This window comes from Xyrauchen texanus, chromosome 24, assembly GCF_025860055.1.
Source record: "Xyrauchen texanus isolate HMW12.3.18 chromosome 24, RBS_HiC_50CHRs, whole genome shotgun sequence".
In the NCBI taxonomy this organism is placed as follows: Eukaryota; Metazoa; Chordata; class Actinopteri; order Cypriniformes; family Catostomidae; genus Xyrauchen; species Xyrauchen texanus.
In genome coordinates, this window is record NC_068299.1 from 33,710,574 (window position 1) to 33,729,424 (window position 18,851).

Sequence of the window (18,851 nt, forward strand, 5' to 3'; positions counted from 1 at the left end):
CGGACTCCCCCTGTGTGTAAAACCACGGTTCTGTCCCCTGACGAGTTGACTTCGTGTTTCCCTTAGGCAGTTACAGCTGCCTCGGTTGCCGTGCTGTATGCTTCCCCCCTCTGCGAGGCTGGATCTACCACCGCACTACTTTTCCACATAAGACCAAGTATAGGCCATGCAATGTATTTGCCACTCAAAATTTGCCTCCCCTCCCGGGTAGGTGTGGCCTCCGCAGGGTCTTCTCCGCCCTAATAAGACCCCCTTCCCTCAATGCGTGTAAGGGCCCCGGCCGTAGTTGCTCTATGCGAGAAACATAGAGAGAAAAGAGGCCCAGCCAGGCTGGCCCGTTCCCATGTTGGCGGCCATCACCTTGTTCCCCCCTCCAGGGTAACGATAAGGAATCCTGATGGCTTAAATGGGGCATTGGGGAAGGGTACGTGCAGCCTGATACAGTTGGTCATTCTGCACGTAGGAATACCTGCTCGCTCCTGTATCAGCAGATCATGTTGTAACACTCTCCAATATATTATAGAGGAGTTTACACTAATATTGGGATCTACCGTACTGTTTCTATTGATAGGTAATGGAGTGGAGAAAATAAATATATCCACACTGATGAAAAAGTCAATAAACCCAAGTGTATTTACAATACCAATAATATTTACAACAATAACAACACAAGGTGTATGTACATGTAATAGTGAAGTCCAGAGTGCACAGAGATATCAAAAGTGTTCGGATCAGCCTCACCGGGTGTTTGTATCGTCCGTGAGCGTGATCAAGTGATGGAGTGATGAATAGATGACAGACCAATGTCCTCTGATAAAAAAGTAATCCTGGCAGCGAGCCAAACGAAATACCTCCAAAGAGGAACGGCGTCTCAGCGCTCCGAGGTCAGTCACCAGCGTTATTCAATTGAATGTGTGAACAGGTTTGTAGGTGTGCGTACTCGCAAATGAGCCCCGTTAATCGGCATAGCGGTTCTTTAAATAGAAACTGACAGTTAGTTCCTGTTTACGTGGCAGGAAAACACGTAACATGAATTCACGCGAAGATCTCGCGTGAACAGAGATCAGGGAACAACACACAACAGCTGAGGGGAATGACAGATTACAGGGGAAAGTAATACAACTAATAGGCATAAATGACAAACATAATTAGTTTTCAGTCATTGAACCATATATAAAACCTTCCCTTATGTGGCCACGCTACAACGTACATGGCTCAGCGCATGGCTCTTTTTAAGTGGACCCCTAGTGTCGCTTCTCTGACACAACGTGGAGAGAGCGACAGAAGGGGAACGTCTAGGTTACATATGTAACCTCCATTCCCTGATGGAGGGAACAAGACGTTGTGTCTCCCCTGCCACGTCGCTGGGCCGAGCCCCTGTTGTGGCCGGACCATTTCCGGCTCCTCAGAAAAATCCTGAATGAACTCCCGTATTTGCGCCGCTTAAATACCCATATGTCCAGGGGCGGGACATGCAAATACTGGTTGCCAACTCTCATTGGCCTTTTTTCATAGTTCAGAGGTGAATATCGGCGCTCAAGAGAGACCCCTAGTGTCGCTTCTCTGACACAACGTCTCGTTCCCTCCATCGGGGAACGGAGGTTACATACGTAACCTAGACGTTTTTTCAAACTAAGAACATATGTTAGGAGCACCGGAGCACCACCAGTGGCCCGCCGACTCATTGTTATCTGGGATAGTGGACCTAAAATGGGCTTTATTATCTTTATGCAAAATATAATTTCTTATATTGCAAAATCTATGCAAAATATTATTTCTCATAGAGAGTTGGTGTAAGAAACAAATAGATAATTAAAACTTTATAAACGTAAAAAAATCGCTTCCTGTCTGCAGTCGACGCATCAGTAACTTAAATGCTGTGGCGAGTTAACGCGAGAAGTCGTAAGTGCGATTTGAATACAACAGAGGAATGAACGTCATGCGAGAATTAGTTCATTTCAAACAGCAATATAGCGCTGGGTGGAAGCAACATTTTTAAGTTAAAAACATTTTTATTATCAATTTGTTTCTTACACCAACCTATTGATTTGCTTCAGAAGACATTAATTGATCAACTGGAGTCATGTGAAATACTTTTATGCTGCCTAAATATGCCTTTTGTACCATCAAATATTGGTTTTGGTTTTAAATGATTATGTTCATGTAACATTTTAAGTCTTCTGAAGCAATAAAATCACTTTGTGTGACGAAGACCTCCATTATGACATCATAAAGACTGAATTATGACATCATACATCCACCAGTATGGCATCATAGTGGCCCCATTATGAGATCATTGAGGCACCATGATTACATCATAAAGACTACATTATGACATCAGAGGTAGAATTATGACACCTTAAAAACTCCATTATGATATCATAGAGACCCCATTATGAAATCATAGAGGTCCGATTAGAACATCATAGAAACTGCATTAGGACATCATAGAGCCACAATTATGACATCATAAAGGGTGAATTATAACACCATAAAAACATATTATGACATCATAGCGACCACTTTATGTCATTACTGATAACTTAATATCACATGGGACAAGGTGGCGATGTAGAGTGTGGTTGTTTATATTACTTAATAAAGTGACTGTTTATCACTTACTTTGTATATCTCCCTGAATGTGGACATGTTTGTGTGACATCATGCACCTGCATCTCTGCGAAATCGGAGTTGATCATTTCTGCACGAGCCTAAGTTGTAATTCTGACTTCAAGACACATTCCATTGCACTTTTCCTAGTAGGAAGTTGTAAAATCCAACTTTACGAGTTGAATGGAATGCAGCATTACTTTTCAAAACTGACACTGAATGCTCAAGCAGCTTAATATACACTTAGGAAACTCCTGATGTTGCTAGAACAATGCAAAAAGCACTTACCAATTTACTTGAAGTGAAAATCAGTCCTTCTTTCCTGTTTAATAAATTAAGCAATCGCAGCGATCATGCAGAACATCTCTTGTTTTTAAATGCATAAGGATCACTTTCTCAGTGGTGTGGCAGTGACAGCCGACTTGTCAGCAAGATCCCGTGCTCTTCGCTCTTGAATTACATCACTTAAAGCATGATTGTGTCACTTAAGGCCAGCTAGAATGCCTCGACCAGGACACATCCTAAATATCACACTCACCAAGAACAAATAAATCAATCTGATTGGTCTGATGAATCTGACAATCTGACATTAGATGCCCATTCATTTGCACTGCTGAGGGATTTTGCAGAAATTCTAAAGGCCTGAGGGGAGGAGTTCAGACTCACACCCTGCTTCGGCTAACAAGCTCGGCTTCGGGCATGTGATTTGTGAAACAGCTGTCCCACTTTGCTTGTAAACATCGAGGAGTAAATTCTGACTGGATAAACGTTTTGTTTTTCTCTATTTGATTTTAGATTTATTAAGAGTGGAAAGTGATTAAAAATACATAGGGAAAAGGGTGATTGAGAAAGAAAGGATGAAAAATATGTATTTATTTAGCATATTAGGCCAGCAGGGAAGGCTTTTATGGCCCTGAGAAATTGCCACTGTAGGAATGTGATTAATCAATATGGGAATAAAGAAACTTGCTGTTCAATAGTTCTGGAAATTGGTTTGGCTCTGAAGTTAAGCTCACCTCTGAAGCTTGCCTGGACAGTAACATCTGCTGTGCATCATCTAGTGAAGTGTGTTTAATGGTGCCTTGATTTGAGATTGGGGGGGGCTTTCCTTGAGACTCTGATCTATTAGGCCAAGCCCCTGCTGTTGTACTCCCTGTGGACCAACAATGTGGGGACCCCCAAAACCTGAACCAACAGCGAACACCAAGGGGGGACCGAGCAAACTCCTTACCTCATGAAATGCAAGCAACACCCCTGATCCCATCTGTCTTTTTAATTTTCAATTTCTGACAACTTGCAGTACCTTAATGCGGCCCTGAACAAACGTAATGATTTTCACTGTAAATTTGTTTGCTTCATAAGACTTAAAATATGACACACAAGTTGCATTAACATTTAAGATAACTTTTGGTCTTTTTTTAAACTTTAAAGAGAGTCACTATCAACATTGTTTTAAAAAGACAGGCTGGTATATTGATGAAACTTTATCATAAAAATTGTAAACCTCATATAAAATCAATAGCAAATAGAAAAACATCTTTTACAATTATCTGGCTGACCCTGGCCCTTCCGTTACAGCCATCAGGTTTATTTTTGAAGGACTGTGATATTGGTCTCTTCAAAGGCCCGTCTCTAATGGAAAACTGCAAAAGATCGTGCAAGTCAGCAAGTCTGAGCGATACACTGCTCATCTTTCAATATATAGTTGTTGACATGACAGATGACAGCATCGATATAAAAGTCATCTTCTTGTACTTCATACTTCAAAGGCCAAGAGCCGTACAGTATGTCAAACCTGAAATAGCATCTCACTTCACCACCTCCACTGCACCATCCCTGACCAACACTAAGAAACATACAAGTATAACAGTTGCATTATGGGAACTCCTAAGGGAGCAAAAGAGCAACTTTTATTGTTTATCCTTTTGATATTTCATTCAGAATATTCACAAAAATCTATCCTCTAATCAGTCTAATGGACAAAAACAAATATTTTTGTCAAATATATGTGTGGCACAATTATTAGCACCCCTAGAAATTCTTATGAGTAAAATATATCTTAAGTATATTCCCATTCATATTTAATATGTTTTAGTACACCTGGGTGACTAGGAACATGAAATTGTTCAGCCATGACTTCCTGTTTCAGAGGGGTATAAATATTAAACAACACACAAGACAAATTCCCTTAGTCATCTATCACAATAGGTAAGATCAAATAATAAAGTTATGATAAGGTTGTTGAGCTTCACAAAATGGAAAATGGCTTTTAGAAAATAGCTAAAGAATCGAAAATACACATTTCCACCTCAGGGCAATAATTAAGATGTTCCAATACACTAGAGATGTTAAGAATCGACCTGGAAGAGGACGTGTGTCTATATTGTCTCCAAGCATGGTGAGCGGGATGATTTGAGTGGCCAAAAATTCTCCAAGGATTACAGCTGGAGAATTGCAGAAAAGAGTTTGGTCTTGGGGTCAGAAAGTCTCCAAAACTACAATCAGACGTCACTTACATCACAACAAGTTGTTTGGGAGGGTTTCAAGAAAAAAAGCCTCTGCTCTCATCCAACAACAAACTCCAGCGTTTTCAGTTTGCCAGACACTACTGGAACTTCAATTGGGACTGTCAGATAACACAAAAATAGAGCTGTTGTCAGTAAACAACCAGAGATAATTTTTCCGCACTTGGAGAGGGTACCTCATGCCCACGGTTAAATATGGTGGTGGATCTTTAATGTTTTGGAGCTGTTTCTATGGCAAAGGTCCTGAACATCATGTTCAGATACATGGCATCACAGACTCAAACATATATATATATATATATATATATATATATATATATATATATATATATATATATATATAAACCTGATTGCTTCAGCCAGAAAGCTTAAAATGGGAAATGGTTGGATCATCCAGCAAGACAATGATCCAAAACACACATAAAAATCAACACAAAAATGGTTCACTCAACACAAAATCAAGGTTCTGCCATGGCCATCCCAGTCTCCAATGGCCAAACCTGTGGGGTGAACTGAAGACGAGAGTTCACCATGTGGACTCTGAATTTGAAGGATCTGGAGAGATTCTGTATGGAGGAATGGTCTCAGATCCCTTGTCATGTGTTGTCCGACCTCATTATGCATTATAGGAGAAGACTCAGAGCTGTTATCAAAGGGAGGTTGCACAAAGTAATGAATAAAAGGGTGCCAATAATTGTGCCACACATATATGACAAAATATTAGTTTTTGATCAAACTTGTGTTGTGTTTGTAATTGTTTGACATCCATTAGAGGATAGATTTTTGTGAATATTTTGAATTAAATATCAAAAGGATAAACAATAACGCCTTCTTTGCTCATATTTGCCAAGGGTGGCAAAATTTTGGCCACCACAGTATATGTAGTATATATTATATACTCTACCGATTAAAACTTTAGAAACACTTGACTGAAATGTTTCTCACAATATTAAAAATCATTTTGATCTGAAGGCATATGCTTAAATATTTGAAAATATTCCATAGTTTTGATGATTTTACAATTATACTAAACAATGTGATAGAAAAAAAATTATAATAAAGAATGAGTGTTTCAAAATGTTAGACCGTAGTGTATATAAAAATGGAAAATAATGTTATTTATTTATGTATTTTTGGGGCAGAAGTATGTCACTAGACATATTTTCGTGAGATTTACCAAACTATAACTGTTTTCCAATGACTTCTAGTAATCTGGGGGGTGGGGAACTGTTTCTTAAACGGTGTATCTTCTAAATTAAACATCATAGTGCCGTCTTCACTGTCCTTGCTTGTCACCTTTTCTGTCTGTTGATTGATTCACGATGTATTACTAATATCTTCACCCCCTTCGATCAGCAGAGATCAGGTGTCCAGTTATTTTAGCCATCTAATGGTGACGCAGACCACTTTGAGGAAACACACATGTGATCTCTTCTGCTTTGAGTCCAAATCTGAATATTTTCCAAAACAGTTTGAGGGGAGATTTCTCACATCCATGAGAAATGTTATGAGATAGAGGTACGGGGTGACAGCCAGGGCTTGTATGATGGTGGTGCTCAGTATAGTCCTATACATGTTGAAGGCTCCTTTACACAGTCAGGCTACATATGATTTAAAGCTGACAGGTGTGTGAATACATTATGAACACTTATATCAACAGTTTCATTTAACACTATAACCTTTAAATCAATCAAAGATCTGCCAAACATTGAAAATGGCTCACACACTGCAGACACAAATACACTGAAAACAGTAGTAACCTGCTATATACTGTACCTCAAGGACCTATTTCTGTTCAATCAAACCCATAGACATTTCTTATATTGGTGTAAACTAATTTGTCAGGTATTTTAAAAAATATATTTTTTAATTTTAATAAAAACAATAAATGTATAAATCGCATTGTTTAGGTTACCTGACAATTGGTTTTACAGTGTACTATAGGCTCTTTCCAAACACTGAAGTCCCACTACTTTTTTAGAGCATCAGAGACACACGTTTCTTGATATGAGAAAAATCAATATGTTAGATATACTATTATCTGTATAAAAACAGTATTAACTATGGCCTGGTTTTATCACTCTCTTGACACATCTTTGATTTCATTCACAGACACATTTTAGAGCCATGTAGCCCCCACTTCATTTACAGTGCTGTCACTCAATAGTGTGTGAACTCAGAGATCTACTGTAGCTGATATAACTCTCCTATTACTTTCCCGTATAAGATGATGAACTGTCTAAATAATGACTGCATTCAGCTTGTGACAGTGTTTGTGACTTATTGATCAGCTATAAACCCTTTCAAAGTCTTTTATCATATACTCAAACTGCTATAAATATTTAGTTGGCCTTTATATGTCTCACACATTGGCAATGTCACATCTGCATTATCATTTAATAACAGTGACGTATGGAACAGGATCAGCCAACAGACAGGTGGTTCCCAGCATACAGTTGCACTCGAGGGCCGTGTGAATAAGATCACAGTTTGCAGTAAGCAATAAACAGCCTCAGAGAGTTTGTTCTGCTGTCATAGAAGAGTGTGATGGTGATCTGGATGAAAAAGAAGAAAAACAGCATTATTTTGGACTGCCGGATTAAGGTTTCCCTCCTTTCAGACTCAAGCACAGGTAAATCTTTCCTGCTTTGTGAGCTTGTGGCATTTAAACATAATTAGACACTTTCAAGCAAGCATAGACACGTGTGCTGGAGGAGAGGAACAATCTGTTAAACACATGGACTCTTTTCATCATGTTACTTTGAAGAATGGTTTCACTAAACGTTTATTTTAAAAAGAGCGATTGCTATAATATGCTAAATGTATAATGCTACTAATTGTTTGATCAGTACATAAAATCACTGATAGACTTTTGATTTATATAGATTCAAAATTTTGACATGCAGATAAATAGTATACACACAGGCTTAGCATTACAGTTGCTCCCTTTTGAAGTCAACTGACCCTAATTACTTCTTAAAACACATTTCGGGTCTAATTGTATTGCATTTATTGTAATTTACACTATTAGTCGCTTGCAAAAAAAAATTTTTTTTTAATATGTATTTATAGATCATATACAATTGCATACTTTTGAATGGCCTTTAAATAAGAAACTTATTTAGAAGCTTTTAGCAGACATAACGGTGAAGTTACGGCATCTACCAACTGGGGCTAACTGCTGAAACTAACCAGTCAATCCTTGACCCCCTGACAAACCCCTATCACTTTTTCAACCCCTCCCCCCTAAACCACTCAATTCTAAATTATAAATGACTCAATTCTACCATTATGCTCATGCCCACTTCCTGATCAAGACCCGTCCAAATTGTTTTCATTGAATATTTTTTTCACTTGCGTTTTTAAATTGACTTGGTTGTTGAATTCATCTCAAGACAAGTGTTTTTTTGGACAGTGAGAAAGCATTCACTCAACAAACTAAGAAGACAGAAGTTGTTTTTTAAAATGACAAGAAACATAAATTAATTTAAGTGTGCCCAAACCTTTGACTTGTAGGTTATGTATGGCGTTTTGTATATTTATGTAGACAAGTGGAGAAATGTAATTTAATTGAATTCTAGTCATAAATTGGACGTGGCCCCTTTAAGAACCGGAGTTTTGCGACACCTGCTTTCTGGCACTCGCTGGCGTTAGAGACGTGAAAACATACATTGGGCAGGAGAGCTCCCGCTTTTCTTCATCAGTTGAGAATTCTTTGGGTAAATATCAAATTTTTACACAAAATGCCCATAAATTGCATTAAATACGTGTTCAGAAGAGTTGTATGGTAAAACTGAGTGTTTGTTAGGGAATTTTTGAAGGATGCATATGGATTGCATGTGTTGAATTTGACCACATTTGTGCATACATGTGAGAACTGGCTATTTACATTTAATATTTATCACATCTAATTTAATGATTTATAGCCCAGAGTGTTTTCCAGTTTAGTGAATATGTGTAACACGTATTATATATGAAAAAATGTGTATTGAGAATTCTGTTGTTTTAAACTGTTATACATGTCCTTAAATCTTGGTTAAAAGTGCATAAAATGCTATGAGTGATTTAAGCATGTGTTAAGTATGCGTTGAAGTACATGGGTAGGCTAATGCCCTGTTTGTATTTTCATTTAATATTAGCCTCTAGCGTATATTTCATTCTACGGTATTCCCTTTTTCAATATGGCCCCATCAACCACTATCCTTTTTATAGGACAGCAGTCAGAATAAAACACCAAAATATATTTTTTTATCCATTGTTGTAATTATTTACAAACCACCGGCTCTGATTATTTTAAATAAAGGGCAGAATTGTATAAGGACCTTCTTGTTATATTGTATATGGGTCATTTAAAAATTTTTTTTACATTCCTCTGGTTGAGAGATGCAAGAATTAATAATGTACCCCAAGCCCATATTTGATAGAGGCCCAAGACAACCTTGACAGCCATTCTTATTCACTTTTTACTATCACTTAGCCTAAGAAGGCAAGAGGATATCAGTCAATTCACTAAGTGTTCACATTGTCAGGGAGAATTGGTCTATATGGCTCCTCATTGGAATTTTTTTGAAAGGGTTTCCATTGATCTTGTAAAGAGCACTCTTGATGATTATATTAAAGCTAATGCACAGGTTGTTCTTTAGGCCCACTGGTTAAGGCACTTTCCTGAGACAACGAGTTTCAGTTTCACTTAGAGTACTCATGCAAAATTGAAAATCCACAAAAATCAATAAAATTGTGTCTTGTTTGCTAAATAGGTTTTCATTTATTACACTCCTGAGACAATTTTAAGAAACAGTTCACCCAAAAATGTCAATTATGTTATCAAATATTCACCCTCGTGTCATTCCAAACCGCACAAATGGTTAATTTCTGAAGAAATTTGACAAAACTCTTGATAATTCAGTGATCGACTCTGACATGAGGGTGAGTAAATGATGACAGTATTAAAATTTTTGGTGTAATTACATGAGACGCAGTGGTGCTCAAATGGTTGTAATACTAAATGGTGACATTATCATACTAACACAGCATACATGGTTTGTTGGGTCACAGTTACTGAACTGCATCAGGCAACTGTATTTTCTTGGAGACACTGGGAGCTGGTTGGGTTGAGAAGGTCAAGCACATAGTAGTCATAAATCAAACCATTGCAATGTTTCTAAGGAGAGAGATCTCAGGTTACCTTGTCGGCTGCTTTGCTTGTCATTCATCTGTATCCAATTGCACACGTTATCCCGCGGCCAAGAACATTTTGATTTTGTTGTCGATATTGTGAAATGAAAGCAATGCGCACTCATTCATGCAATTATAACAAGATGTAAAACTATTTACAAATGTGTTTACATGTGGAATTTCCTGTCCGACATGTTTGAACTGATTTGACATTTATTAATTTTGCAGACTCTTTTATCCAAAGCGACTTACAAATGAGAAATACAATGTCAGTGATTCATCATAAGGGGCAAAAATATGTTAGAGACAGTTGTAAAAGAGTGGATTCAAAGTTGTTGTTTTTTAAAGAAAACAGTGCATTAATAGGATTAAGTCAGGTTCAGATGGAAGAGATGCGTCTTTAGGTAAATTGCAAGCGAATCAGCTGTTCGAGTGAATTTGGGAGGGTTGTTCCACCAGCGAGGAATGGAAAAGTGATTTTGTGCCTAAATTGGCATCATGAGGCTCCACTCACCCACCAATCACAGCCTTCGGGAGGGCATATAAAGTTATAGAAGTAATTGTAGATAGGGGCTGCCAGTTCAGTGAGATGAACAGAGGCATGACGTGCGCTCTCTTAGTCTCGTTGTAGACTATTTGAAGAGGTTTGATTGTACATGTAGGAAATCCTGCCAGAAGAACATTGCAGCTGTCCAGTCTACATTTAACAAGAGCTTAGACAAAGAGTTGTGTAGCATGCTCATGTAGAAAAGGGCTGATCTTTCTAATGTTGTACAATGCAAATCTACATGATCGGGCTGTCTTTCACATGTCATCTGTGAAGTTTAGCTGATCGTTTGGGTCATTCCTGGTATTCGGTGACTTTTGTGTCCCCAGTAAAGATCATGATCTTACTGCCTTAAAATGTTGAACAATATATATTTTAAAGCTGTCTTTGACATAAATATTTAAACTTTAAACATTTAAACATATAAAAGTTGATAAAAAAAATTAACCTGAAACATTTTACAGCATTTTAAACCAACAAATATCACCATTATTACTATGTCCCCAAGCGTGTGTATCCAATTTTCATGATGAATACTGTACAAGTGATTTTATTCCAAATTTTTCATGTTGTTGGGTATATCAGTAACACTTCTCTCTAATATATAGATTTTTATCAATTATTAAATGTATTTTAACAATTATAAAAAATAAGGTTTTTAGCATGTCCCTGAAGTCTTTGTCCACTCTGTTATTTTCAACTACTGTCTCTTTAAATGAAAGCTGGCCAAATGAACTGACATCATATAATAAAGCTGACATGACTTCCTTAGTGGTAAAACAACTTGGGAAGATGAGTGAGATCCTCTATTTTTTAATTGTCTTTTTTCTTTAACTTATTTTATCTTTGCAATCTGATGTGGTCAAACTTAGTATGTCCACTCTGTTACATCAGAAGGGGTATATGAATAAAGTCAGAATAATTCATATTTTTAAAATTTACAATTTAATATTCATTCAACTCTTTATTTGATAAAGAAGCTAATGTTAGCCTCTTTGTGTCTGACTTTAGGTCAGAATGTCCACCCTGTTACATCAGAAGACCTAACAGAGTGGAAAGTTAGTGTTATTAGTGTATGTGAACTTCATTACCAATGTTTTATGTATTGTTTCCTATTAAAACCCAGTTCAAACAAAAGTAATATTGTAATTGGTTGAATGTCTCTCAAAGAATGCGCTACAGAGAACATCAGGATTCTGATCCTGACTGAGAATACAGCACCTGGAGAAAGAGAGAGTGAAATTGACAAGGGATAGGTTTGCAGTCAAGAGGACGATAATTAGTGAAATCAGTGAAAGAGAAAAAGAAAAGAGAGCCTTAAGCAGGGGTGGGGAGCATCAGGTGTCAGGACTGTAAGGCCCACAAGACCATTTTACCCGGCCCACGAGGCCATTTGAGAAATAATTTGAAAAGAAAAAAAATGGCCTTTTCAATTAACTGAAGAAGAAAAAAAACACAATTAAAATAATGATTAAAAATCATTTTAAATGATAACAATGCAAAATATTGTATAATAGCCCTTAATAGGAAAAAGGTTCTCCACCCCTGGAAGAAATGGAGTGATTATAAAAGAGCAAGTATAGCCAAAGCGAGACAGTAGCAACACTGGACTCCACCAGTGAGCCTAGTCCAGGTATCTCAAGGTTTGTGCAAGGATAATATATATATATATATATTAGGGCTGTCGATTTAACATGTTAATTCTGTGTGATTAATTTGATTAAAAATAACGCGTTAAAAACATTATCGCAAATAATCGCAATGACCCCGGTTTGTAATAAGGAGGATTCCTGAGAACTGCAAGCTTGTAGTACCACCTGTTTACTTTAGTAATTGAAATTTCAGCTGTGTGGCAAAGCGCAGTTTATACAGTGAAGAAAACAATCTTCCAGCAGACAGAACAACACAAACATACACTACATTCTTGCGTTCAAAACATTTGATGGAGTGCAAATCCAAACTAAGGGATCTAAAGATGTGTTCTAAGTATTAAACTATATTTAACTTGACACAGTGACCTAAAAAATTTATGTTTATGACACAATGCATCCAAGACGCTACACAAGCATGTTTGACGAAGGTGTACATTGGCGGGTCCTTAAACAAGCCCTCATAATAAATCTACTGACTGACAAATTCACTGTGTGCCAATGATTGACTTATGATCAATAATATGGTAGTAAACAATACATTGTATTCTAAAGCTGCTTTTTTGTATTGTCTTATCAATGACTAACTCTTCTGCCACAAGAATGCATTTTATTTATCTGAATATTTTTTTATTTTATTTATATATATACAGTGAGGAAAATAAGTATTTGAACACCCTGCTATTTTGCAAGTTCTCCCACTTAGAAATCATGGAGGGGTCTGAAATTGTCATCGTAGGTGCATGTCCACTGTGAGAGACATAATCTAAAAAAAAAATCCAGAAATCACAATGTATGATTTTTTAACTATTTATTTGTATGATACAGCTGCAAATAAGTATTTGAACACCTGAGAAAATCAATGTTAATATTTGGTACAGTAGCCTTTGTTTGCAATTACAGAGGTCAAACATTTCCTGTAGTTTTTCACCAGGTTTGCACACACTGCAGGAGGGATTTTGGCCCACTCCTCCACACAGATCTTCTCTAGATCAGTCAGGTTTCTGTGCTGTCGCTGAGAAACACGGAGTTTGAGCTCCCTCCAAAGATTCTCTATTGGGTTTAGGTCTGGAGACTGGCTAGGCCACGCCAGAACCTTGATATGCTTCTTACAGAGCCACTCCTTGGTTATCCTGGCTGTGTGCTTCGGGTCATTGTCATGTTGGAAGACCCAGCCTCGACCCATCTTCAATGCTCTAACTGAGGGAAGGAGGTTGTTCCCCAAAATCTCGCAATACATGGCCCGGTCATCCTCTCCTTAATACAGTGCAGTCAGTCCTGTCCCATGTGCAGAAAAACACCCCCAAAGCATGATGCTACCACCCCCATGCTTCACAGTAGGGATGGTGTTCTTGGGATGGTACTCATCATTCTTCTTTCTCCAAACACGGTTAGTGGAATTATGACCAAAAAGTTCTATTTTGGTCTCATCTGACCACATGACTTTCTCCCATGACTCCTCTGGATCATCCAAATGGTCATTGGCAAACTTAAGACGGGCCTTGACATGTGCTGGTTTAAGCAGGGGAACCTTCCGTGCCATGCATGATTTCAAACCATGACGTCTTAGTGTATTACCAACAGTAACCTTGGAAACGGTGGTCCCAGCTCTTTTCAGGTCATTGACCAGCTCCTCCCGTGTAGTTCTGGGCTGATTTCTCACCTTTCTTAGGATCATTGAGACCACACGAGGTGAGATCTTGCATGGAGCCCCAGTCCGAGGGAGATTGACAGTCATGTTTAGCTTCTTCCATTTTCTAATGATTGCTCCAACAGTGGAACTTTTTTCACCAAGCTGCTTGGCAATTTCCCCGTAGCCCTTTCCAGCCTTATGGAGGTGTACAATTTTGTCTCTAGTGTCTTTGGACAGCTCTTTGGTCTTGGTCATGTTAGTAGTTGGATTCTTACTGATTGTATGGGGTGGACCGGTGTCTTTATGCACCTAATGACCTCAAATAGGTGCATCTAATTTAGGATAATAAATGGAGTGGAGGTGGACATTTTAAAGGCAGACTAACAGGTCTTTGAGGGTCAGAATTCTAGCTGATAGACAGGTGTTCAAATACTTATTTGCAGCTGTATCATACAAATAAATATTTAAAAAATCATATATTGTGATTTCTGGATTTTTTTTTTTAGATTATGTCTCTCACAGTGGACATGCACCTACGATGACAATTTCAGACCCCTCCATGATTTCTAAGTGGGAGAACTTGCAAAATAGCAGGGTGTTCAAATACTTATTTTCCTCACTGTATATATATATCTGGCATACCAGGCATTTACCCGGTGGGCCGACGCACTTTAGGGCAGCGTAACGTGCCGAGATAAGCTAAAATTAGATGCCGTGTTATGCAGAACGGACCACAAAACGGCGCCGCGGTATGCGGAAAAGGACAGAAAGGACATTTTTATAATGATAAGCTATTAAGCGGACAAAGGGACATGGTTTTTTTAAGATAATATACAGTACTGTGCAAAAGTTTTAGGCACTTGTGAAAAGATTTCAAAGTGAGGATTTCTTAAAAAAATTCTTACATAAATAGTTTAATTTATCAATTAACGTCATTTAAAGTCCAATAAACAGAAAAACTGTTAAATAAATATTTAGTGTGACCACCTTTATCTTCTTGGAGAATTTGCCACAGTTCTTCTATCTATTTAGGCTGTCTCAATTGCTTCAATTGCTTTATGTAATCTCAGACTGACACTATGTTCATTATGGGGCTTTATGAGGGTCATGCGATCTGTTGCAGGGATCCTTGTTCTTCTATTCTAATTTTTTCTATTTGCAAAAGTAATGTTTGCGAGTCTAACAATTATATTTCCTATTGACACACTAAAGCTGAAGATATAAATAACCATCTTAAGACAAATGTTTTTGTGAAACATCTTATGTGCTTAAGACTTGCAGAGTACTGTACATAATTCCCATACATTTAAATCATAAGTCTTTCAAACTGTTTTCATTTGTAAAGCAGTTGTAAAACAGTTGAATATTTTTTCAACTGTTTTACATTTCCCTAATATGATTAAACAAGAAGTGATTTTAAAAATGTTGTTTAATTAGACATTTTTGGTCCTCTATTTCATTTATTCAACTTGAGATTGACCAAAATGATTTTTCAACTGTACATCTCCCTAACATGATTACACAAGAAGAGAATACCAGGAATGACCCGTTGATACTTCCCCAAGGTTTTTGGCTGGATGGTCCTGGATTGTATATTTGTTGGCAAGTGTTGCTTAATGGTGAAGTTATGTTATATTGCCAGGCTCACTGGGACAAAAATAAAAGATCGGTTTCAGCTAGACAGAGCTGGAGATTACATTTACATTTGGAGATTACAGAGCTGGAGTTGTACATTTATCCAACACAAAATGTCTACCAAGCAGGCCAAGAACCATGAAGTATAACAGCAGGGGCGCACTGACACACAGGCTTACACGGGCTGAGGCTCAGGGGCCAGTAACTCCAATGGGGGCCCCTCTCACGGCGTCTGCAACCTCATTCTCCTCCATCAGCATTCGCGGGAGGAGTGTATCTAAACATTTTAATTGGAAGATGCTGTTGTAAACTCGGAGACAGTGCAAAATCCTTCTGTGTAGTGCATGTTCATAAACAACTCAAATTTCACATAGAACAAACTCAATTTCAGCCCTGGGCACATCAGCATTGTGTGCCCTCCAAGGGCCGATTGAAAATGTGGCACCGCCACCTGATTTGGTAGCACCCATGAAATGACCAATATAACTGCATATTTTGTTCATTGAAATTGAATCTCATTTGTGAAAAACTACCATCTAATTTGTATAAGGATAATTTGAAATATTCTGACAGAGCAACTACACTCACCTAAAGGATTATTAGGAACACCATACTAATACTGTGTTTGACCCCCTTTCGCCTTCAGAACTGCCTTAATTCTACGTGGCATTGATTCAACAAGGTGCTGAAAGCATTCTTTAGAAATGTTGGCCCATATTGATAGGATAGCATCTTGCAGTTGATGGAGATTTGTGGGATGCACATCCAGGGCACGAAGCTCCCGTTCCACCACATCCCAAAGATGCTCTATTGGGTTGAAATCTGGTGACTGTGGGGGCCATTTTAGTACAGTGAACTCATTGTCATGTTCAAGAAACCAATTTGAAATGATTCGAGCTTTGTGACATGGTGCATTATCCTGCTGGAAGTAGCCATCAGAGGATGGGTACATGGTGGCCATAAAGTGATGGACATGGTCAGAAACAAAGCTCAGGTAGGCCGTGGCATTTAAACAATGCCCAATTGGCACTAAGGGGCCTAAAGTGTGCCAAGAAAACATCCCCCACACTATTACACCACCACCACCAGCCTGCACAGTGATAACAAGGCATGATGGATCCATGTTCTCATTCTGTTTATGTCAAATTCTGACTCTACCATCTGAATGTCTCAACAGAAATCGAGACTCATCAGACCAGGCAACATTTTTCCAGTCTTCAACTGTCCAATTTTGGTGAGCTCTTGCAAATTGTAGCCTGTTTTTCCTATTTGTAGTGGAGATGAGTGGTACCCTGTGGGGTCTTCTGCTGTTGTAGCCCATCCGCCTCAAGGATGTGCGTGTTGTGGCTTCACAAATGCTTTGCTGCATACCTCGGTTGTAACGAGTGGTTATTTCAGGCAAAGTTGCTCTCTATCAAGTGTCCCACTTAAAAACGCCATGCACTACACGAGTTACGTGGCTGCTGAGCCAGGTGCAAGCAGGCTGTAGCGTGCTAGAAGCAGCTGGGTCGGCTGCACGTAACCCTCCCCAACGCCCCTGATAAAAGGTGTCATGTACCGCGCTTAGGTTCCCCGTACCCATACGGAAACAGGCGACATGACTTGCATGGGAGCCAGCCGGCCAGCCGTGCCTTTTCTCACTCAATGTTTCTCATCAAAGAGTTAAAAAGCATCTGGGGTTATTTTAACATTATAGATGTGTCAGGGAAGGCGCCCTTTCCCGTTACTATTCTTTCAGGGGGAAAAGGCCCTGCGGAGACCACGACCTGCCCAAACTGGGGAGAGGTAACTTGTGGTCAATACACACGAGGGTTGTCAATCCACCCGTGGACATGGTGCGGTGTTAGATCCTGCCTGACAAAGGAGGAGTTGCTACAGACACTGCGACCGGGGGGGCAGCAAGGACTGCCCCAGGGAGACGCAGGTCCTGCCAGTGGGGGGACCATACCACGGAAAATACGTCACAGGTTGTTGCCTGAAGCGGGAACTATGACTGTGGAGCCCAAGCCCAACACGGAGCACTCGACTCGTGGTGGGACTGGCGGCAAATTCCTCTGCTGAATCTGCGGCCAGAGGGCTAGGGAGGAAGAGCAACCAGGATGCGAGAGCTTGCTGGCTCACCTGGGAAAGAAGGCGCACTAGATCAGCTTGGTGAATATCTACGACCCGTAGGAACCTTGGGCACGTAGCCCGGTGGTGGTCTTAGGATGAGGTGAGCATCTGCCAGACCGAACTCCAGGCAAGTGTCTCTGACAGAGAAAACTTGCAGGTCCCCAACCATCTTGATGGAAGCGAGCGTGATCAGGAGGGCCTTCTTCAAGGAGAGGGCTTTGAGCTCGACTGAATCAAGCGGCTGAAAGGGGGATTTTGAGGACAGAGAGGACCACTGAGAGATCCCAGGAGGGGAACAGACTTGGCCAGGAAGGGTTTAACCTCCAGGCACCTCTTAAGGAACCTGATAATCAAGTCATGCTTACCAAGGGACTTGCCGTCTACTGCATCGTGGTGGGCTGCTTCCCCTCCACAGCTTCCCCTCCAGCCACTCCTGCAGGAATGAAGCACTGACCAAACTGTGCATCTCTGTGGGTCTTCAGATCTGGAAGAACACCAATTTGCAAATAGACACCACTTGAGGGCGTAAAGTTGCCTGGTAGAGGGAGCTCTGGCTTGGTTGATTGTGTCTACGACTGCTGGTGGTAGACCACTTAAGTCTTCTGTGTCCCGTCAGGGGCCAGACGTGGAGATTCCAGAGGTCTGGGTGTGGGTGCCAGAGGGTTCCCCATCCCTGAGAAAGGAGGTCCTTCCTCAGGGGAATTTGCCAGGGAGGTGCTGTCGTGAGGAGAGTGAGATCTGAGAACCAGGTCCGGGTTGGCCAATAAGGAGCCACCAAGGTGACCTGTTCCTCGTCCTCCCTGACCTTGCACAGCACCAGTGCAAGAAGGCTCACTGGGGGAAATGCGTACTTGCGCAGCCCGGGCCAGCTGTGTGCCAGCGCGTCTGTGCCGAGAGGGGCCTCTGTTAGGGAGTACCAGAGCGGGCAGTGGGAGTTGCCTTGGGAGGCAAAGAGGTCTATCTGT

General features: G+C 39.7%; 1 protein-coding gene across 1 annotated transcript in view; it reads left to right on the forward strand.

The window, feature by feature from the left end:
- Positions 1–7,635: 7,635 nt before the first annotated feature.
- LOC127618218 (protein delta homolog 2-like) overlaps positions 7,636–18,851 on the forward strand; it is a 58,450-nt gene continuing 47,234 nt past the window's right edge. The window contains exon 1 of the mRNA XM_052090552.1: positions 7,636–7,767. The gene's annotated coding sequence lies outside the window, so the exon portion shown is untranslated. The remainder of the gene's footprint in view (positions 7,768–18,851) is intronic.